Here is a 25,189-nt window from a genome sequence, read left to right as displayed (position 1 = left end):
CGTGTAAAGATCTGCTTTTTTTCTGTTTTCCATAACTGCGTTTTCCTTTGCCCACTGTTTGATGACTGCCCTTAAAGATTTTAATTTGGTTTCCCAGATGTAATGAGGCGATCCAAATACTTCCTTGGCCCACTGTTTTTGTATGAGGATGCGGAAATCTTCTTTAAAATCCCATATTTTATTGTATTTGAAGGGGAGAGGCCCCAAGTTTCTCCCTTTATCCAAATTCATCACCACAGGTTTGTGATCAGAAGCCGAAGCTTGAATAATTTTGCTCTTAATTGATGAGAAGCTTGCTGCGATTCTTTCCTGAACGAGAAATCTATCTAACCTCTCTTTGATATTGTGGCTGCCGGTTCTTTTGTTACTCCATGTGTATTTCCCGTTAAAAGGGGGGATGTCAATAAGATTATAGGTCTGGATTATGGTCTCCAACGAGTCTCTTGAGGGGTCCGCGTGAAAGTTTCCTCCAAGCTTTTCATCCACATTTCTTATTAAATTCAAATCTCCTCCCAGAATTATGCTCCTGTCATGTGCGGACTGTAAATCTAAGGATAAAGAGTCCTAGCAGAGGGCTTTATCCCTATAATGGTTTGGAGCATAGATGTTGTATATAGTGAAAACTTCTTGAGAGACTTTGTTTTTTAGATCTGTTCTTATCCACCAATTACAAGATTGGAGATTGGTGTGATCCCATTTATTCTTGTTCCAAAGAGTTCCTATACCTCCTGAGGCACCTTTTGAACCTGTTGAGTAACCTGAAATTTTTTTGAATCTTTTGGCTTGTTTTTGAAAATCTTGTTCTGAGATTTTGGTCTCCTGGATGAGGAGAAGGTCTGGCTGCTCCTGATTTATTAAATCACGGACTGCATTTGTTTTTGAGGAGGAGCCCATCCCCCTACAGTTCCAAGAGACCAAGATCATCATTTACCAATTTTTAAATGAGTCCCGTTCCTCTCCTTTGTTTTTTCCCCGCTTCCTTTTTGCCTGTCTAGATAGGAATCCATTGGTTGCTGTGCTCCAGTAGCCATCTCTTTCACTGCTGTTTCGTCTCTAAGTTCTTTATTTGACTTTCTACCTGCTTTTCTCGGGGGGTCTGAGGGTAGGCTAGCCTCTTTCAATTTATTTCTAGTGAGGATTCTCTCTATAGTTGGGGGAGGAGAGGGTAAAGGGATCGAGGGGGAGGAGATGACAGCTAAAGAGTTGTCACGGGGGGAGGGGGGGGGGGAATGGGGTCTTCAACTACCAGAGATTCAAAGGGGTTGGAGGAGGAGGGAAAAGAGGGGGTTGAGCTAGGAGGGGGAGGAGGGGGAGGAGGGGGGATTTCCAGGAGGGGCTTAGAGCTAGTTCCTTGAGAGGAGGAGGGTTTTTTCTTTTTTACTTGTTCCCAGGGACCATCCAGAGATTCTTCATTTTCAATAGATTCATTTAATTTTGACTTGCTACATCTATTTGTGAAATGTCCATATTCATGGCATACCTTGCATTTGAAGGGTAGCTGCTCGTAGTCCAGCTATTGGATGTGCGTCCATTGATCGACCTTGATCTTGATAGCTTCTGGCAGGCCTTTCCCGAGATCTACTTCTACGCAAATCCTGGCACACGCATGCATATTCTCCCTTGGCTCAGATCTGTCGATGTATTTGCCGACTGCATTCCCTATTGCCTTTACTGATTCATCTCCCCAACAATGGAGCGGAAGATGTGGAAGACGGACCCAAACCGGAACTGCATTTGGGATGTCCATTTCCGGATCGAAGTCTGGTGACCATCTGTTCAGATAGAGGCCTCTTGAATCCATAAAATAAGGGTCGTTTCTGAATATGAGGTTCTTGTCTTCTTTTGTTTCAAAAAGAAATGTGTAATAGCCCCTTCCACAGAATATGATGGCTATTTTCCCTTGTATCATCACGTTCCAGTTGTGTTCCACCCATTTCTGAACTGATCTTGGAGAGGGCCAAAGACCAGTGAACTGACCTACGAGGCCTCTTTCAGCGAGGATGATTGCTAACTTCCTTGGTAGGGATGGAGGGAGAGAAACCTCATGGATCAAGTTTCTTGACAAACTTTGTCACTGAAGGACGAGTTCTTAATGTAGCATTGTCAGGGATTAACGAAGCAAACAGTTTCTCATAGTTCTCTGGATCTGGAGGGGGGGGATCGTGCCCAGCCATTCAAGAACTGAATAGCCAGCGCAGAAGGTCGTTGGGACAAGAACAGAGGCTATGGGCCCCAACGCGGGACCGGGCAGCAGGCCCGAGGGGGTGAAGGCTAAGAGCGCAGGTAAGAGAAGGGTGACGGGGCTGGCGGCGCCCCTGCCAGGCAGGGGCTTGGGGCTCAGAACCAGGCAAGCGCGGGAGGAAAAATTTAAATTGCCTCCAGAAGCAGCTCCGAGGCAGCCAATCTTAGTAAGTCTAAAATACATCAATTTTACAATACAAAATAAATTAAAAATAAATCGGAATATTTAGAGAATGCACATCAAACCCATCATCTAATAAGTAAATATAAATATTATTTTTTTGTTTTTAACAAACAACACCGTGAGCACCATATAACTTTTTCATATAAAAATATATTTTCACTTTATAAGTAGATACATTGAATTAACCATTTCGCTATAATTTTAATATTTTTTGGTTTATATTGATGAAGTTATTTATTAATTCTCCCTGAGACAAATGTTTCACAGTAAAATTTTGTGTGAGTTGGCTTACATCGAATTGTGGAGCGGGTATATTCCCTGTGACATCTGATTCTCTAGAGATCCTTCCATCCCTTCGTCCCACTGGAACCTCCAAAGCTAATCCTCCCACCTACGCCAAAATACAATATCATAAAGATATATGCTTACTTATAGAGTTATTGTGTTGAATATCAACACCAATAATACCTATATCGGCTAGGAGTACAAACTCTGTAACATGTATATTGAAAATTAATCACCTGGTGGGCGCCATCTCTTGCGATGAATGCAAGGGTGTCTACACAGAAAACTACATTCGGGCATTTGGCTTCCAACATCGAATTTGCTTCATCAATCACTTCGAACACGCTAAGGCTCAGATAGTTTGCCGGAGATTTTTTCTCTGCTTGATTTTCCGGTGTTGAGTCCATTAGAATCGATCCATCGCAGCCCTGGCCACGGCTGCATTTACAATTGCCTACAACACCCTCTGCCCAGGGCCGTGCCACCACGGGCAGCCCAGCGGGTTAATAATTTGTTTATTTTGTTTTAAATAAAAAATATTGTTTTTTAAATTGTTTTGAATTTTTTTTTAAATAAAAATTTTAAATGTTTTTATTTTTTTAATCAAAATATATTTTTTTTGTTTTAAATTTAAATGTTTTTTATTTTTTTTTTGAAAAAAAAAAAAATTATATATATATATATATATATATATATATATATATATATATTTTATTTTATTTTTCTTTTCTCTTTTTTAATTTGAATATATATAAATATTTTAATTTAATCTTAATTTTAGTAGTTTTTAAATTTTTTTTGGTTAATTTTCTATTTTTTTAGAATGTAGTTTGTTTTTAATTTTCATTTCTTTTTTTAGTTTTTTGTCAATATTTTTTTTAAATTTTCTATTTTTACATACTTAATTTTATAGTTTATTTATTTATTTATTTTTTCCATATTTTTGTTTTTTTTAATGCCAAAATTTTTTATGGTTTACGCAATAATTTTTTTTTTTTTTTTTGAAATATGTTTTTCTTATTATTTATTTGTTTATAATTTCGAGTGTTTTTTTTTTAATCTTAATTTTTTTTTTTACATTTTTATTATTGATTTTTTTTTTGTTAATTTTTTTTATTTGATTTTTATTTTTTTTCTCTAATTTTATGTTTTGTTTTTGGTATATATTTTAATTTATGTTTTGTTATTTTTTGAACTTTTTTTTGTTTTGTGTTTTTTCATTGTTTTAATTTTTTATTTTATTTTATGTTTTCATTATTCTTTTGAAATTTTACTCTTGAAAAAAAAAGTGTTATTCCAGCATCGACACTTTTCGTTTTGAGGGTGTTTTTTGCGCAAAATTTACCATTAAAAAAAAAAGTATTATTCGAACATAACACTTTTTGTTTTGAGGGTGTTTTTTGGACAATTTTTGCACAATAAATTGGTTTTCACCGCCATTTTTTAAAACATGTTGAAAATTTACAGTAAAAACAATAAATAAATAAATAAAATAAAATAAAATAAAAAAATGTGTTATTCAACAAGTTTCGTTTTTAGCATTGTTTTTTATGTTTTTACGGGGTTTTTTGGCCAAAGTTCCCGTTTTGAGTTTATAGTTCTTGTTTTAAAATTTACATTGTTTTAGCTACTGCTATTTATTAATATCGTCAAAAGAGATCCACCTCCATAGAAAACCTTCCTCCATTTTATATGAGTGCTTATATCATGGACTCTATTTGTTTGTGTACTCAGTTTCCAATTATGGGTTGGAAATGGATCTTGCAAGACCCATGTCACATCCATCTCAGTCACAAACAGAGGTGGGAATCCCATTTTATACCCCATTTTTACAAGATATGCCATGGTGTTATTCTACCATTACATCAAATGATTTTTTTATAAAAAGGCCCCGAGGTTTTCTAAAGAAGCCGCTACAGACCTTCTTATAGTAGGCAAGTACTTTTTTGAGCAATGGTTCACATATATTAGAGTTTATGGAAGTATAGCAGAACCACATGTACTTCCTTTCTATGTCTCTGACAAGCTGTTAGCCAGAGAAATAGCTCACCTAACTATTGGAAAAGGCTTAACCAAGACCTTGAAAGATAGCAAAAAATTACTATGGCCACCCTTTCCCATATGGTGTGGTTCTTTTTCATTAGCAAACTTCAATGATGCAAACAAATAATTGCTAAACATAGAGAGCCTCACGCTACATACTCTGCCAAAAAGGAAATTTGACCCAGAGAAAGTAGCACAAAATGTTACTACGGCACTAAAGGTCAAACCCTTTATCCATGAAGCTCATGAATTTGAAGATTTTTTATAATCGGCTCATCATTCAAATAAGCATTCGATTGGGCGAAGGTGAATTTGAATCCGGACGACTTTGAAAGGTTTAAGGAATTTAGAAATCAAAGGCTTGAAACAATCCCATTGCATTTGTTAATAACTGATGACAAAAATACACCCAGTGTGACCATTAACAATGAGGGACAAAATTCTCGCACAAAATCTTAGGTGATTACAGCCCAGAACACAGGGAAGACACAAGAAACAGAGGCTACAGTGGAATCCAGTAGAAGGTCAACTGAGAAATGGGTCAAAAGTGACCTAATTCAGGATACCAGTCCCAAAGGCAAAAGCAACAACAGGGAGCAGGAATGGGACCAGTTTAATAAAAAACTCAAAGATACTGCCAAAACAACAGATGTCCAAGAAACTACAGGATATCATACTCCACAGCAAACTCAGAAAATTTCAAAGTCTGAGCCAATGAATGAGCAAGGGACAAGTTCACGGAATGCAAAAATTATTCCTACATTTCCGACATCTGAGGTTATCATAAAGGTTATAGAAATACCTCCTTTAGATGTATTCTACAACCCACTGCATAAGGTTGTAGTAAGAAGACAGAGGAAGAGAAGGAGGTGGAAACACCTGAAATCCCAATAGGGAATGAACCAATGGATATAGTCTAGAAGGATATTCCTTCAAATCCAACTGAAAACTTAACCAGGCTGTCACAATTTGCAAGGGCATATGCTACTGCCACCATGGATAAATCCGCTGAAGTATCTGTTTTGTTAAGAGAAAGGGAAGAAAGGATAGCACAACTTGAGTAACATCTAGAAATCGAGAAAGCAAATGTGAACAAACAAGCCACAGAACAAATAGTCCAATTGCAAAAAAGTATGGAAGTACTTAGGATAAGCCACAGAACAAATAGTCCAATTACAGAAAAGTATGGAAGTACTTAGGATAAGCCACGAAGCAAACATCTCCACAAAGAATATGCAAATCCAAGAATTGCAAGAGGCTACGCTGAAATATAAATATGTCCCCACTGTTGATGATTTCATCAGAGGCATTGGAGCTAAACTCCATTTTTGTCAAAACAACAAGATCTATTCTGCCAAATAATGTCTCATATCACCCCTTATTTGAATACCAGTGATCAATTAACAGATAAGGAAATTAATCAGGGAAATGAGTTTAATGACTTAAATATTAATATCTCTAACTACATTGAATGGAAAGAATCTGTAGAAGGAAGAAGCGTTAATCTTCCAGAGATTGAAGAAACACACAAAGACATATTATTCACAGATTGGGATGCATGGATCAAGCAGGCAGAATTGGCAGTGGCAAGAGAAGCAAGAGTGGCAAGGAATATAATAAAAATAGTCAATCACACTTTTCACACCGCTAACTTGATAAAAGAAGGTAATCCAAAGTCATTACCGGATTTGAAATACTTGGATAAAAACTGGAAAGCAAAGATGAAAGTCCAAAGAGAGGCAATCATGAAATTATCAAACACTGACTAGGAGGCATATTTGCAATTTCCTGTCAAACCTCACAGCCAAATTATGACACTAAATTGTTCACTCAATTCAACGCAAAGGATGCTACCACCTCTTACAGATGCCATCTTTGCAGGATAGATCAGAATGCAATTCGGGGCACCTCCTCAAGTAAAACCAATGTCCGACATATGCGACCTCAAGGAAAAGTTGGCAGATAGCAAGACATCTTCATAACCTCTGATCATCAAATCACTTTTATTTTTAGAGTTAGTTGCTAGTTAAGAGGAAGGTTGTTTGAAACCTCCTCAGATATTTTGTATAATCTATTTTTGAACTTTAGCTAGATAGTATTTATACCCTTCTCATGCATTTAGAGAAGGGTCTAGGATTTTATCAAAAAAACATTTGCAAAGAATGCACTTTTGTAAGTTTGAAAATGCCTTGATGAAATTATGGAACATGGTCATTACTTTTGAATATCAAACTACTTTTCTTTGCTGATGCACTTCTGTATGCTTGGAGAATAATTTGGTTGAAGAAAGGAACTGATCTATGTCACTAGTCAAGAGCAGAACCTCGAACATATGGTACTTTTATCTTGTATGATTAGTTCTGTTTTATTAAATTAGTGATAACATTTCGTTTCATGAATTATATATGGAGTATGTTCTTTCTGATATATGTTAATTGCACTACTATATGATCCTTAGCTAAAAGCATTTATTTTCATATATGATCATCAAATATATGCGATATAGTTTACACATTTTTTTGACTAATTATTTAGTCAAAGAAATTATATTTACATATTATCATCTATGTTTAACACGTGAATGATCTTTATTACCACATACCAAACCGATATCTTTTTAGATAGCATATCACACATAATACCCCAGGTTTATATTAGATTAAGTTAATTAGATATTTTCATGTCAGAATATGTCATTTAGTTATCATTATTCTTATTGCAACTGCTTGAAAACCACCCATTCTCATTTTCAAACCCATTCTGGGAAACTGGTCCCATCATCCCCAATTGGAGCCACCACATCAAACAGAAAATGAGCTACCTTCAAGGTCTGGACCGGGTGGCTATCCCCCATGTTGGAGCAGCAGAATTATGAGGCTTCAACAAGACCTAGGACATCCTAGTCAATAACAAAATTTGTCCCATCCAATTTTGATTTGATTTTCTTGGTCATTCGATGAATTATAATTTTGTATAGTAAATTTGTAACATCCTGTAGTAAAGCAGGGGATCCTGTAGGAGAACTAGGGGACCCTGTAGGAGAACTAGTACATCCTGTAGCGGCTTGTTTTGAGCCTGAGTTGAGAAAAATCATCATTGAAGCTGGGATTAAGCCCCTACTTGACCTCTAAGCCATCAAAATCATTGTACCCCTCTTCCTCCACACCTGTCTCCCCTGTCAAATATCAAGGAAAGATTTGCATTTGCATTTATAAAGCAAAAGGATTAAAAAATGAGTTCTTGTATATTTACACATGCACAAAACAATTAGTACTCTCTAATCATATTTCATGCTCAGTTAGTTTAAATCACCACATGTGATAAATAGGGTTAAGTTAGGTTTCTTTTACATTTAGTTCATGATCTTTATGTAATTAGAATATGTTTCTTTCGTTGTACATTATTTCTTGCAATAGGTTAAGGTTTCCATTTTGAGCATTTCATTTTCTGCAATTGGTTTATGATTTGGTTTCAGAACATGCACCCGATTACATCTTGACAGCAAAGGAATGACACATTGTATGTTGAACATATAGTGTCGATACCTCTTAAGTTTGTACGAACCCCGGGTTGATAATTAAAAGTCGGTAGCCTTGGGAGTTGCAGCATTGTTGCTGCAATACTGAGGCTCATCACTTTTTGGCACCATTTTCGGGGAGGTGTGCATTGTTTTCTTCCCTATTTGATTGATTTCTTTTTACTTTTTGCAAAAATAAAAAATATTTGCATTAGGAATATTTAATTTCAAAAGTAGAAAACTACATTACATTATAGTTTTAATTCAATCATAAAAACAAAAAAAATATCCAACACCAACCCACGCCCCCCATTTGATCACGTGGTGCAGTATGAGCAACATCACCATTCACTTTTGCAGGTAGAAGAAGATGACAAAGAATGTAGAAGAAATGGATGGAGATGATGACAATGAGGAAGATCCTCTCAGATTTCCCATTCAAGATATTGATGGTAGTGTGCACATGAAGAACATCCCTCCATATTTTCTTCCAAAATTTCATGGTCTAAGGTCAGAGGATCAAAAACCTTTCTCTTTGAATTTGAAATTGTTTGTAGATCTTATGGTTACTTATTAAAAACTCAAAACTGAGATTGTTTCCAACAGCATTGAAGGATAGAGTTCTTAAATGGTTCATGAGGTTAGGAACTAATTCAATAAAATCATGGAATGATATGCAAAAGATATTTCTAGAAAAATATAGAAATCATGATTTTAAAGAACAAATCTTTAGAATGAACCAAAAAGAAGATGAGAGTCTATAGGATCTAATAGAAAGGTTCATGTATAATGTTAAGAGGGAAAAACTACATCTTTTAGGATCCAAGACCCTAAAAGCCCTCTTACTTAGAACAATTAGGGATGAGTGGATTGATCTCCTTGATCTCATGAGTAAAGGTGATGTATATCAATTATCATTTGAAGAAATTTGTGAAACATGTAAACACATATCAAGAGGAAATCAGCATCAAGATCACTAAGTCAAGCTAAATTTGGAAATTTGTTTGATGATTTTAAAGCGGAAATTCTTATCAATCTAACCAAACAAATAGAAATGTTAAGAATGCAAGATGAAGAAAAAGAAGATGTTGATATTTTTGTTTTCCATGCAGAATCACATAATGTTAAATATTGTCCATCATTACCAAGGTTGAAGGAAGTTTACCAAGAGGACAATGGAGCAAGACAATTGCCAACGCAACGATGTTATGTAGCTCCAAGAGGACCATGACAGCCTATTCAACCTAGTATGATGCAAGAACCCAATTCACAATTTCAAGCTTATGCACATCCACCTTAAAATAATTGGAACACACCTTTTCCTTGGCAACATTGATCATCTCAACCCCAAAACCAATCTTGGCAACAAGGTTGGTAAGGAACTTATGGGAGCCATCCACAATATCCTCAGTATTTTCTTCAATATCCTCCATACCCAACTCCATGTTATCCCTACCATTCATCTTCACCATAGTCACAACCCCAATGACATCCATCTCAAATATCCACTCTCACTCAACTACCTGTGCCACCATTTACAAACCCACACATTGAAGTAGCTCATCCCACTTACAATGTTGAGGTACAACACTTCCAAACATATCCTTTTGAGATCAATGGTATTCACCATAGCTCAAGAAGAGTATTGCAAATAAGAGATTATCTTGATATCATTGAAGGACCACATCCAGAAGAATAATATTCAAATGAGAAAACCACAAAATCATGGGCTGCACTTTAATGAAGAGAAGACATCAAAATCAGAGATCGAGAGAGCTCCCTCATGGCTACCATCAAATCCTTCATGTATTCAAGAGAGAAATCAGCAAAAAGAGGAAGATTTGAAGGTCATGGTAGAAGAAGACATGAAAAATGATCCAGAAAAGCAAGAAAACCAAGGACATCAAAGTTATATTGAGGTTTGATTCTAGAAAATCAACAAGATGGAGCATCACTGTTATGAAAGCAGCTCACAAAAAGATAGTAAATATAGATCAACGCCTTAGAAATAAGGCTCTTCAAGGGGGAAACATCCTTCACATTACACAAATAAACAATTCTTGGATGATACAAATGACAAGACCTCCTTTCTATATATATTAGTCTAAGGGGTCATAATATAATCAGAGCCAACATAAGAATAATAATGTAAGGGCACAATAATAACAATAGTGGGCTTCTATAGGGCATAATAATAACAATATGGGGAATACATGGGTACAAAAATATAATAACGCGGTTGTACTAATAACAATAAGGGGTTACACTAGTAGTATAGGGGCCTAACATGCCCCTCTCCTTCAAAAAGTGTTGTCCTCAACGCTTGAGTAGTTCTTGATGCTTCTGTATAAAATTCTTGTCCTCCCATGTGGAATCTTCAACGGGTAAGTTCTTCCACTTGATGGGATACTCTGAAATTCATCAATTTCGTAGCTATAGGTTTCTTGTTTCTGTGACTACTCGAGGTTCCAATATGATTTTTCCTTGATCTTCGAGTTCTGGCAATATTGTTTGAATTGGGATCTTCTGCAACTTTTGAAAGAGTGGCCACACTTCTTCGTCCTTCTTCCATTCATACCTTGTTTCATTTATCAAATCTGGTTGGATAATAGAAATAGCACAAAACAATGCTTCCACGTCCTCATCCTTTCTTGAGAGTGCATTTGCAACAAAATTTTGCTTCCCTTTTCTGTAGATGATGTCAAAGTCATAACCCAACATATTTGTAACCCATTTTTTCTGTTATTATAAAGATAATATTTGTTCTAAAAAGTATTTAAGACTATCATGATCCATTTTTACCTTGAAGTGTCTTCCCATTGGGTAAGGTCGCCATATCTTAAGTGCATGTAGTATTGCCAACATTTCCTTCTCATAAATAGCTTGCTTGAAATGTAGCCGTAAAAATACCCAATCACCTACATCAAAAGTTTTTTCACTGTAATGTTGATCTACTTGTTGTTTCATTTGATTCAGCACCAAAGTGGCGTTATCCTTTAAACGTTGGAGAACTTGTTGTTGATGCTCGATGTGATCTTTCACTGCTTGACCCTTTTTCTTCTTGATATGTCCTTCTATCTTGATAGTTTGAGGAGTGGTAATTCTAGCCAATGCATTACAAGATATGGTTGGATTCATTTCTTCTTTCTCAATGTAATCTTTCACTTCTTGAACCTTTTCCTTCTTGATATGTCCATCTATATTGAGAGTTCGAGGAGTGGTAATTCTTGCCAATGCTTTACAAGATATGGTCGGATTCATTTCTTCTTTCTCTGGAGTTGGTTTCTGGTGTATATCCTCTTCTTTTGATATTTCTTGATATTTTTCTTCCTCCTCTTCATAATATACGTAAAATAATTTCTTTTCAGCACACTTATGACCTTTAATGCATTTGCTATCACAATTGTTATAAAGCCCTTTTTCTCTTTTTTCTTCCAATTGTTGTGTTGTAACCCTTGTAGGTTATGGAAAGCTGAGAGAAACAACACTTCTATCTTTATAGTTGTGAGGGGTAGACTTCCTTGTTGCCATAATTTTTCTTTCCACTTTGTAACAAAACTCTTTTGCTTTTTTTCTTCCAATTGTTGTGGTGTTGCTCTAAAGAAAGTGTTGCTCTTTGTATCCTCATAATGTGTTATAGTTTCCTCCATGAAAATTGACCACATAACAAGTGCTTTACGAGAACAAAGCCCTTCATACCATAAAAATTGATCTTGCTCTAAATATGAAGATGCAATACATACCTTTTGTAACAGTGGTACACCATGTAAATCATTATATTTCTCCATCTGTAGTATCCAATTTACTGAATCCTTGCCATCAAACTTCCTCATATCGCATTTTCTTGATTTTGGGAGCTCGATCTTGAAACGACTGTAACTTTGTAATATCGGATCTTCTAGTTCTGAAATCACGACTTGCAGTAGCCCTTTGCGTCCTCCTTCCAATTCCACCAGTCTTATTGAAATTAGATTCTCCAAAAGATAGTTATGCACAATATCCCAAGATGACCTCATTATATACCTTTTCAGAAGATTGAACTTGTATGATGTGCCACGTGTCATTGTTTTGACCTTCATATTTGAAAAATATACACCGAAAACTACAGTCCATCCTCTTTCTGTAACTTCTTACAAAATTTCAATCTGATTCTCAAAAAGATAGTTATGACGATTTTCCCCTGGTCACCTGTTTAGGATGTAATTCATGCGTCTTCCAAAACCCTAACTTCCTAAGATTATATCTCCTAAAATATAGCGAGACAAGATCTGAAATTTGGACCCGATATTTAGACCACTTTCCTCTCAAATGGGTTTTTTGTTTTTTCTTCTTAAAATTCGTAGTGAATAGGCTATAGCGAAACTTCCACGATGAACTATTTTAGATGAAATTTTGGAGCTTATGAAAACCCTAACTTTCTCAGATCATATCTCTGAAAATATAGTGAGAGAAGATCTAAAATTTGGACCCAAGATTCAGACCAATTTATTTTCAAATGGGTTTTTTTTGTATCTTCTGAAACTTCTTAGCAAAACAGTTATAGTGAAAATTCCACGATGATCTATTTAGAGCGGCGAAACCCTAGAATCCAAAGCTCTAATACGAAATGTTATGAAAGCAACTCACAAAAAGATAGAAAAGATAGGTCAACGCCTTAGAAATAAGCCTCTTCAAGGGGGCAACCTCCTTTACATTACACAAATGAACAATTCTTGGATGATACAAATGACAAGACCTCCTTTCTATATATAGGAGTCTGAGGGGTCATAATATAATCAGAGCCAACTTAACAATAATAATGTAAGGGCACAATAATAACAATAGTGGGCTTCTATGGGGCACAATAATAACAATATGGGGACTACATGGGTAGAACAATATAATAAGGGGGTTTTAGTAATAACAATAAGGGGTTACACTAGTAGTATAGGGCCTAACAATCACTCTCTTCTTCAACTATGCTTGATCATTTCAAAGTCAAATCATTTGGTCTCTGAAATACAAGTACATGTGAAAACATACATTTAAAGCCTACACATAATTTTGTCTGTAATATTGATGTGCAAATGGCTCCATTGGAAGTATTCTTATACTTGAAAGTGATTTTGTTTTTCAAGTAGGGTAGGGTAAAAAAAATAAAAATAAGATAAAAAAAATAAAAATCTCAAGTGAAAACCTCTTTTGAGGCGGCTCAGAAAACCTCCTTTGAAGCGCCTCAGATTGGCTCATTGATTGAAAACCTCCAGAAGGCGGTCAATGGGTTGGGAAAAAAAAGAAATCTTAGGTGAAAACCTCCTTTGAGACGCCTAGGAAAACCTACTAGTTGAAAACCTCATTGAGGCGGCTAGTAGGTCTAGAAAAAAAAATAAAGGAAAAAAATAAAAAAATCTTTGCTCCATGTATCTCTTTGATGAATGTAGGTTCTCTCCAACTTCTACAAGGAACCAAAGCAAGTTGCCACCAAAGAAAGAAAAAATAGGTCAAACCTAGTCAAAAGAAGTCAAATTTTGACTTTCTTCTCCTTTGATCAAATGCTCCAACCAGGCCAATGCCATGCCAATACATCACCTTCATCTATTTCCACCATCCAACCATCATTCTCAAGCTTTTTCCATTCATTTTGCTTGTTGTCCTAAAAAACTACATGAAGGCTCTGTTTTACTACAAGAAACAAAAATACATAGAGCATAAATTTATTTTTGCCATAACTTGAAAACCATGGATCTATTTAAACATTTGTTTCATGGGGAGATGCATATGGATGATGGTAACATGCCCAAGCAATTTTAGTAAATTCCAGCATACAATTTCCAAGAAATCGGTCTCCATCACCTTCAACCATTTTTAGTTGTTCTCAGGATTCGTGCATCCATTGACCAAATTTTGTTTATGGGGAGGTGGATAATTATGATGGAAACATGCTTAGAAAGTTTCAGGTCAATCCATTCTACCATTTGGGAGATATGTAAAAAACAAGTATGCTACAAGAGGTTGTCCTAAATTACTACAGGAAGTTCTGAAAATCTACTGGAAAGGTAGTCCAATAGAAAATTATGACGGAGGCCTGTTTTGGGATAGAAAATAAAGACATTGACTTCACCACATCTCAGCCAACACCCATCATGACCATGTCACTCTATGGCCACACCTTCCACTCCTTCCAATACCTATTTACCCTCCATCAGAGAAAGGACACAAATATTCAAAAAAAAGGGCAGCTACAGTAACCTATTTGGAAGTAACAGCAGGCTCCAGGCCTAACCTTGAGCACCATGATTGAAAGAGGAGAAGCATAACTACAGGCACAATGAAACTCCTCCAAATCTCAGCAGCAACAAAGGAAGTCATTACTTGCAGATCAACAAGAAGAAAACCCATCAGCAAAATAAGATTAACAAAAAAGAAAATGGTAGTCAAGAAGATGTACCTGAGTCATGAGAAGCACAAAAAAATCAACTCAGTAGTAGCATGCATGTCTCTCCAACAACCATCAGGTAGGTACATGTATGCAATATTCTTGACCTCTTCTCTTGAGCATATTATAGTTAGAAATTTATTGTCAATGCATGAGAGATGAGGTTTTATAAGCTAAGGATGGGTCAGCAGTCTCAGCTGCCTTCAACTAGTTAATTGCAGCTCACTCCTTCACTCATGCAATGATGAAAAGTCAAATTATGAAGGGTGATGATTTCAAAGGATGAAGAAAACAGTTAAAAGAAAAAAAAATTGTAAAGGCCAAGTCACCACAGCACTCCAAGCCCTCCATCCACTTCATATTCACTATCTATCCATCATTCATCCATCCCATTTCATATTTCAAGAACAAACCCTACACTGTCTCATCTTGAAAATTTCTTGAAAAAACAAACAGAGCATCCTCTCCATTTTCACAAACCTACATCATTTCTCATCACTCCCATACAGTTAGACGACTCTGAAGAAAGAAGGAATGACTAGTACAGGAAGGTGATGAGCCCCCAAACTGGGTAACCTATTGGGCTCATTTTGCCTAATTGTCCTTGTTCAATCCTCCATTTTTCATAGATTATGCATGTTTTTTAGTATGTTTGTGTTATTTGAATGAATAAGGGTGGTCACTCTACCTAGGAAGCTAATACATGGTTATTTCAGGATTTTTGGACAAATTTTGGAGCAAAACCAAGCAATCATGGGTCAGCTGACAGCCAAGCTTGAGGGGAGGATTCGTAGGGAGGTTGTCTCTTGCATTAAATGCCCTTCCTTGAAATCTCCACCCTCAACTCCGAGCTCCACAGGCCACCAAAACGAGTTTCAAAGGCAGCCAAGCAGTTTTGGGAAGAGTGACTGTTTACTAGCAGTTGGGGCAGCCGAGTCCCTTGAATCTAGGAGGGCTTCTAGCCCCCTCGTATTATACAAATAGGAAGGCTTCAGCCTTCGTAGTTTACTTTTGGAACTATTATTATTTTTGCACTATAGTGTTGTCATTTTGCTCAGCCTGTTTTCTTGTAGCTACTGCTGTACAACTTTCATATGATGGTTATTTTTGAATAATGAGAAGCAGCTTTACTTGGCCACAGATCTGAGTTCTTCATAGGAACCTGCAGCTCTTGGGGTTGGGCCCAACCCGAGTGCTAAGGCCTCCTTTATGTATTTTTATTTGTTCTTTATGCATTTGCAAAAACATTTCTGTTAAGTAGATTAAAGTTTGTTGATTAACTAGGTCACTGTTATTGGTTAGAAATACTTTTGAATGCTCAGATTTAGTTGATAGGTTGTTAACAGGAAAAAGCTTCAAGAAAAGGGCCATCAAACATCTCTGGTTTCACCTCTCCTTCAGTAAGATCAGGAGCTAGGATCACGATAACTTTTCTGCCCACAAAAACATTGATTTTGCTTTTCCATGCAATCACTAGTGTTTGATTTTCATGTGTAGAAGTTGGTTACAAGTTCAGACTTTTGCTTGCTTCGTTGCATGAGTTAAAACACTTGGTTTCATCGAAGTTCACACTTCTGTTTTACTGGCAGCTAGCAGATTAGTTCAACGTAATTAGGTTTTTTGAATTTACAAGTCTTCGTTGGATCATTTGGAAAAACGCCTTGCAGAGCGCCTATACCACTCCTTCATCTGTTTATTCTCCATCATCACCATCCACTCCACCCTCTACTTAGCATCCTTGCCTCCTGTTTGCCATTTGCTCCCATAACCCTAGTTTTGTCTGTAACATTGCTTCAGTCTTCCCTAAACCAAATCCAGTCATCCACACCTGTCCACAACTCCATCAACTGAGTCCTAGACCATCTCCAACCTTCACCCTACCTCCACACTCACTCCTTCACCTTTCCCTCTCCATTCATCCACCAAAAACCTCATTTCTGAACATCCTGTAGAAAATTACAGACATCCTGTAGAAAATCGCAGACATCCTGTAGAACCCCTGCAGACTTCCTGTAGAGGCTCACGAATGAGGTTTCTTGATAGCCAAACTTGGTGAAACTCTATGGAAGGGTGTTAGGGACCCCTTAGGCCCTCTCTGAACCTTCTTGACCTCCTCCAAGCATTTCTTCTCGCCCATCCACCTCTGCACAGCCCAAAAACAGTCAAAACATATGCATAATAACTCTGGCAACTTATTCAAAAATACAAAAAGATGTTTTTTTCAGATGTTACTGTAGAAGTAGCTTAGATGCATGTATTTACCTTTCTAGAAATCAATGGCATCTCCTTCAGTAGCTTACATCCTCTTTCTTGCATCAGTAGGGTTAGCTGGTAGAATTAGGGTTTGCTAGGGTTTATGTTTCCTCTTAGCTTTCCAGTTTCTTTCTGCAAATAGATCAGCCTTCTTTAAGTTAGCTTTCGTCCATCAGTTAACAAGCTTCTTCTCAGAGCTCATAGAAGTTGGCTTAAGCCCCTAGCGGACTTGTGCCAGCTGACCAAGTGACAGTTGTGGCAAGAGCTAGTACTTGTGCATACAGCACCGTCGCTTCCAAGTTTGTTACGAACTACCGGGTTGATAAAAGTAAAGAAGGGAGTCCCAGGAGTTGTAGCATTATTGCTGCAATACTAGAGCTCACCACTCTTTTTGGCGTCATTGCCAGGGAAGCATCAAAGTATTTGTGATTGCTGCTTTTCTTCTATTTTCCTACTCTCGCCTTCTGCTAAGTAGTTTATTTCATTTCCATTCTGCAATTTCATTTCTGCAAAAGTAAATTAGACATTTCCTACTTTCGTAGATTAACCTTTGAATTCTGCAAGCGTAAAATAAAATTTCAATTCTGCAAGCGTAAATAGAATTTCAATTTTGCAAGTGTAGTCTAGCATTTCCTTCTCACAATTTGATTTCAGCAAAATAGATTAGTCTTTTCCTGCTTTCATTTCAATTCCACATTTTCATTTCTACAAGATAGATTTTAGTTAGTTGCAATTTCATCTGTTTCAGTTTTGCAGGTACAAGCAGAGAAAAAAAGAAAAAGCAACCAAAAATCCTTTCATGCCTCGTAGGAACAGAAATAATACCGGAAAATTCCTACCCAACACCCCCACCACTTCACTGAGTCACCCTTCTCTCTTCTTTGGTGGTAGTGATCCAGAAGAACCTATAGGTGAACCTCCTGAGATATATGAAGATCTTATAACAGAAGAAGAGCAAGAAAACATTCCTTTGAAGACCATGGCTGACAACAGAAATGGTAAATACGATGACGAGAGAATAGAAGGTACCTTCCCCATCTGAGAGACTAACGGGGAAATGAAAATGAAGAACATAAGTCCCTCAACCTTACCTCATTTCCATGGATTGACCACTGAAGACCCTGATACCTTCCTGTTTGAGTTTGTTGCCCTTTGTCAAACTTATGACTATACAGAAGACGAGCAAAAGTTGAAACTCTTCCCCTCTACCCTCAAGGATGCAGCATTACACTGGTTCATGGGGTTACCTGGAAACAGTATCACTACTTGGGCTCAGATGTAGCAAGCCTTTAACAACAAATATCAGGATTACTGTAGGTCAAAGGAAACCAAGGGAGAAATCTTTCGGATGACCATGGGAAATGATGAGTCTTTAGAGGAATATGAGGAAAGGTTCCAACTTAGCTATAAACGGGCCAGGTGCACACTTGACCTTGAATCTCTAAAGTTGGTTCTGTTCCGAGGAGTCCCTAAAGACCTTCTAGATACCCTTCACATGCTAGCTGGAGGAGATATTTACCAACTACCTTATGAGGACATAAAGACTTTGTTTAGAAACCACTCTAGGGCAGCCCGGAAGAGAGGTAAGGGGAATCCACTTTCAGCTAGTACTACCTTCTCCAAGCATGAGTTTGCTAATTAGATGGAAGACCTCAAAAGTGAGATGAGACAGACCATTGCCATGCAACTTGATACTTTCCAAATCCAACAAAAGAAAGAGGAAGCAGAGAGGGCTTTGGTCATCTTCTGTCCCAGATGTACGAGGAAGCACCCTAAGAACGAGTGTCCATTGCACTCACTAGAGGCATGTTTCGTTTGTGAAGAGGACCACCCCACAAACCAATGCCCAACCTTGCCCAGATTCAAAGCCATGTGCTAAGGGACTGAGGCACCCACTGAACCTCTCTACTTCCTCAACCAAAGGAGACCGCATGGACCCAGACCTTACCAGCAGGGGATGCAAGGGACATCCCAAGCTTATTATAGCCCCAACCAATCTACTCACATGCCTTCTTGGGGTCCCCCTGCTCATCCTTCCTGGTCTGCACCTCCTCCGTGGTCTTATCCACCTCAATACCATACTCAACCCACTGCTCATTCGTTTCACTCACATGTCCAGCCACAGCCTCAATGGAATGCACCTCAACCGGGGTGGAGGCCCCAATACAACTCTCCTCCTGCCATTCTCCCTCCACCACTGGCTCAACCACAACCATTACCTCCTGCTCCTCCAAGACAACCCCAGATGCCTGCCCAACTGAACCCGAACCCCAACAACTAATAGGCCCAACAGGTATACACTGGGGAGACAACATGTCCTACCTATGTTGTGGAGATCCAGGAGATCAACCTGCGATCCGGGAAGACCCTTCCAGATCGCCAACCTCCTCCCCTAGAGGACGAGGAAGACAAACAGGAAAGTGAACCCAAAGCCATTCCACCCTTTCCTGAGCGACTAATAGTAACCACACAACCAAACCCAGAGGAGACTGAACTTCTGGGAGAACTGAAACAATTGTGTGTGAAAATACCCCTTCTCCAGGCCATCAAAGATGTACCAATATACAACAAATTGATTAAGGAGAAGTGTTTCAGGCACCCAAGTAGGAGGAAGAGAGATGCCTCGACTATCAATGTCATCGGACAACTGTCCGATCTAATGTTGGGGCAAGTAATCTGTCCAAAGTATTTGGACCCTGGGAGTCCTGTAGTTGATGTCCACATTAATGGCACCATTATCCCCTATACCTTGATTGATCTAGGGGCTACCATTAATGTGATGACCAGGGACACCATGCTTAAACTCAACCTTCAGAGTTCCTTAAGGAAGACCTCGACAGTCCTGCAGTTGGTAGACCGCTCCACCGTGACTCCCGAGGGGATTGTGGAGGATGTCTTGGTCTCTATTGACTCTTGAGAGTATCCTGCGGACTTCTTGGTCCTTCAACCAAAGGCAAAGCTTACTAGATACCCCCTCATTTTGGGAAGGCCTTGGTTAGCCACTGCGGATGCTTACATTAGTTGCCAAGCTAGAAACATGACCATCAAAAATGGTCCTATGTCCAAGCAGCTAGTCCTATACCCTCCTGCCCAGCCTCTGCTAGAACATGACTTACCACTCTGGTTGGAAGAAGGAGATGAGGATGAGGTCTACTTTGCACCCTTGTGCACAATAGAAACCACTAGGGGAGGTCCTCAAACCAAGGATGATTTGATTGAGACCTTGATTCAAAATCCACCTCCCAGTGCACTGTCCTTAGAGGAATTGGTAGAGGATACCCAAGCCAGCACCGCAGTGGACCTCTGTGTGACTGATCCAACCTCTCCCAGAGTTAATAATGTGGAGTTTGGTCCTGAAAGAACTTTAAAGATCAGCTCCTCCCTATCTCCTTCCCAGGAGAAGGAGTTGTGTAGCTTACTGAACAATCATTTAGATGCTTTCGCCTGGAGCTATAAGGAGATGAAAGGAGTCCATCCTTCAGTCTGTACCCATCACATCTACATTAAAGAAGATTGTAAACCAGTCAGGCAGCCTCAGAGGAGAATGAATCCAACCCTTAAGGATATTGTCAGAGAAGAATTGCAAAAATTATTGGATGCAGGATTCATCTACCCTATCTCTGATAGTGAGTGGGTCTCGCCTCTAGTGTTGGTGCCCAAAAAGAACGGGAAGTGGAGAATTTGTGTAGATTACCGAGAACTTAATAAAGCCACTAAGAAAGACCATTTCCCTTTGCCTTTCATAGATCAGGTGTTGGATGGACTGGCAGGGAAGAAGTTCTTCTCTTTCCTAGATGGGTTCAACGGGTATAACCAGATCCAAATCAGCCCGGAAGACCAAGATAAAACCACCTTCACCTATCCTTGGGGTACCTTTGCCTACCGAGTCCTTCCCTTTGGGCTATGCAATGCTCCTGCCACTTTCCAGAGAGCAGTATTGAGCATCTTTTCTGAGTTGGTCCATGATTCGGTAGAAATCTATATGGACGACTTCACTCCTTATGGATCCAACTTCCAAGAAGCATTAACCAATCTAGGAAAAGTTTTAACCAAGTGCATTGAGATGAACCTGTTCCTCAGTCCTGAAAAATGTGAATTCCTGATGACTGAAGGGACCATGCTAGGTCATACCATTTCTCGGCAAGGATTACAGGTGAACCCTAATAAAATTGTTATCATCCAAAAGGTCCCACCTCCTCAAAAGGTAAGAGATGTTCAGAGTTTCCTAGGCTTAGCAGGATATTATCGAAGATTCATTAAAGACTTCAGTAAGCTAGCCTCGCCTTTGTTTGGACTCTTAGGGAAAGATGTTGAGTTTAAATGGACTGACAATTGTCAAGGGGCACTGGACGAATTGAAAGATAAGTTGGTGTCCGCCCCAATCTTGAGAGGTCCAAACTGGGCCCTACCTTTCCACATCCACACTGATGCCTCGAACAAAGCCATAGGGGCAGCCTTAGGACAAATTGAGGAGAAACTCCCATATGCCATATACTTCGTCAACAAAAACCTGTCCAAGGCAGAAATGAACTATACTGTAACCGAGAAAGAGTTCCTGGCCGTAGTCCATTCCCTAAATAAGTTCAGACACTACATCACTGGTTATCAAACATTTGTACACACTGATCATGCTGCGATTAGATACTTAATGAATAAGCCTGATGTCAATGCTCATATTATTAGATGGTTACTTTTGTTACAGCAATTTGATTTGACGATTGTCAAAAAGCCAAGTAAGGAAAATGTTGTTGCTGACTTCTTGTCTGGATTGGACTTGCCTGTAGGTGAAGAAGGAACAGTGGATGACCAGATGCCAGATGAACATCTATTTGCTATCTCAGTACTCTCTCCATGGTTTACTGATATATCAAATTACTTGGTCTCAGCACAGTTCCCTCCGCATCTGTCCTCAAAAGAGAAGAGCAGAATCGTAAGGAAGAGCGCCCTGTTCACTTGGATGGGGGGCAACCTGTTTAAGCTTGGCCCGGATCAGATCTTGAGACGTTGTGTTAGGGAGGAGGAAGTCCTTGACATCCTCCTAACCTGTCATGATGGACCTTGTGGAGGCCACTTTGCAGCCAAAAGGACTGCCTTCAAAATTCTACAGGCAGGCTACTATTGGCCTACTCTTCATCAAGATGTCAGAAGATACATCAGCCAGTGTGACCGATGTCAGAGGATGGGGAAACCGACTCGAAGAGATGAAATGCCTCTCCAACCTCAAGTGACCTTCGAGCCATTTGAGAAGTGGGGCATGGATTTTGTGGGTCCTATCAACCCTCCTTCACAGCAACGGTCTTACATCATTGTGTGCACTGACTATCTGACCAAGTGGGCAGAAACAAAAGTAATCAAAGCAGCAACAGAAGAAAAGGTGGCTGAGTTTCTGAGGGAAAATATCTTCTACAAGTATGGCTACCCAAGAGAGTTAGTCACAGATCAAGGAAACCAGTTCACCTCCAACCTGATTGAAGACTTGCTTTTGCATCATAAGATCAAGCACAAGACTTCCACCCCCTATCATACTCAAATAAATGGGCAGGTGGAAGTCACTAATCGAGCATTGGAAGGGATTTTGACTAAGGTTGTGAGCAGCAGCAGAAAGGATTGGGCAGATCGCCTGGTTGAGGCCACCTGGGCCTACAACACCACTTGGAATACCACAACCGGTTTCACACCTTATGAGCTGGTCTACGGGAAGAAAGCTTTGCTGTCCATAGAGTTCAAGTACAATACATTGAGGGTGGCAGCTCAGCTAGACCTAGATCTCAGCCATGCTCAACATGAAAGATTATTGCAGCTGAATGGATTAGATGAACAAAGAATGCAGGACCTCCTCCACTCAGAATTAGTTCAACTCCAGAGGAAGATATGGCATGACTGACACCTTAATGAAAAGCAATTCCAGCCGGGAGATTGGGCGCTGCTGTATGACTCAAGATACAAGGATTTCAAAGGGAAGCTGAGGACGAGATGGTTAGGACCATATACAGTGGAGAAATGTAACGACAATGGTTCAGTCCTTATCAGGACCATTGATGAAGAGGCCATCCCCATGCTTGTCAATGGGCATCGATTGAAAATCTACAAGAAACACCTTTCAAGGCAGGAGTTTATTGAAACTGTGGAAAAATCAGTGCTAGTAATAGAGCAGGGTTCTGCCTCTGCTCCGGCCACACCTTGATCATCAAAAAAAAAAAAGAGGAATAAAAAGATCCCTGGACAAAAACCTCTCTGAGGCGGCCAGGGCAGGCAGTGAGGGTGAAAACCTCAGGGAGGCGCCCCTACTGTCTCTCAGAAAATAAAGAATTTGAATAAAAATATCCTTGCGTGAAAACCTCTCTGAGGCACCCAGGGCAGATAGTGGGGGTGAAAACCTCATAAAGGCACCCCTGCTGTCTTTCAAAAAAAAAAGGAAAAAAGAAAAAGAAGAAAAAAACAGGTCTGATCTTTGAAATTATTGCAGGTTGCAGGGATATAATGCATAAAGAGGGTCGCGCAAATCAAGGACAGGGGTCCATCCCAAGCTACCAGGCATCCTCACCGACACTCCCTCCATGGCCACACACTTTTTCCAGGATTTGGACACATTCGGGTCAAGATTCAACCTCCTACAGGAAGTTTCAGGGCTTTCTACAGGAAGTTCTGCATTTCTACAGGAAACATCCTGTAGAACCTTTGGGCAGGCCAAAATCGATTCTGGAGAAGGATTTAAAGCTTGGAGTTTGTTGGTGAGGCCTGCAGCCACCTCTCTCTCCCATCCATCACCTGTTTCATCTCTTTCCACCACCATTACCACAATTTGGTCCCGTATTCCTGCACAGCCATGCAAAAAGTTCTGTTTGCCTCAGAGTGAATTTTTTTTTTCTAAGGAACAAATCAAGCGTTCAAAAGCTCGCACACTCTACCTGTCAAAAGCTTCAATAGGACCCTTCATCCGTGACCATAGCCATGCCCATTTCAGCATGCAGCCCAGGAGGAGAAGTAGCTACAGGATGTCCTACAGGAATCCTGTAGCAGCTGATCCGCCTGGAATACACACTATGGAGTCAAGAGCAGTTGAAATCAACACAGGAGGCATGCAACCAGCTCCACGTAAATGTGAACACCTCCTCGACAGCTGAGAAAAGACGGGGCCGTGCATGCAACGTTCACCACCAGAGGACCGGGTCCTGAAAGCCTTGCATCCAGCATCAGCCAATGAACGAGGGAATTCAAACGCCTGTGCACGAAGCAGCAGTGAGAAAAGCCATTGTTTCACGTCCAAAAACCTGCGAAACACGTCCACGGCCACACAGGTAAGTGCCTAACCTTATTTCGTCAAATTGCATAAGCTATACTATGAACACTGCATATCTGTGAATGGTGCGGATTGAACGAATGCAATGGCCAGTCAACTGGCCACCCACAGCCAGTAGAATTGCCTTGTGGGATCCGAACGAGCATGGTTATGCTCGATTCTGCCAGAAGGACGTGGAGCCGACACGTGGGAAGTGTCCAGTCGGGGAAAATCAACAGATTTGCAGTGAAATCAGCGGACTGACAGGGATGACGGCGGGTAATGGCGGAGATAGACATTGGCGGTCAGAGACACGCCAGGGAATGATGGTCGTGATGTTGTCTAACGGCTCGGCCTGGACACCTCACCCCCCGTGCCATGAATTGCACCGTATTTCAAAATCATTCGGCCAGAGCACTCACATTAACCACTGTCATTTACACCTACCACCGGTTTTCAGCAACGTGAGCGTCCTCCTCCTCTGCAGTTCGTTAGCCCGAGTTTCTCAGCCCGGTTCAAACTCTTCCTGTGTCCCAAACTTGCTCAGCAGCACCGTGACGTCCTCCAAAAGCAGCAAAAGCTCTCTATAGGAAGGAGCTCTACAGGAAGCACATCGAAAGCTCCTGGAGTAGAGAAACCCATGTCTGTTGCGTCGGAATTGAAAATTTCGAAGAGAGGTAGGCTCGAACATGCCATCCCCATGCTTAATTTTCGAAAGGTGGTGAACTAGCTTGTTTGAAGTGGGGAAAATTAAAACCAGTCTGCCTGTGGGTCAAGAATTGTCGTTTGCTTATATGATACACGGAATTTCTTTCAAATGGTGCTGCGTCATATTCACCTCCATGGTTCCTGTTAACAAACTCTCCCCATTCTAACGATAAACCGCTGTAAGGCACCTGTGCACATATAAAATTTTTGTGACTGCTATATGGTTGGTGTGAAAATTAGCTCTGCACTCTGTCTGTGAGAGCT

The sequence above is a fragment of the Pinus tabuliformis genome, chromosome 5_2 (assembly GCF_031772625.1).
Source record: "Pinus tabuliformis cultivar Carrire ecotype Pingquan chromosome 5_2, CPIR1, whole genome shotgun sequence".
Lineage (NCBI taxonomy): Eukaryota > Viridiplantae > Streptophyta > Pinopsida > Pinales > Pinaceae > Pinus > Pinus tabuliformis.
Note: the sequence above shows the minus strand (reverse complement) of the source record.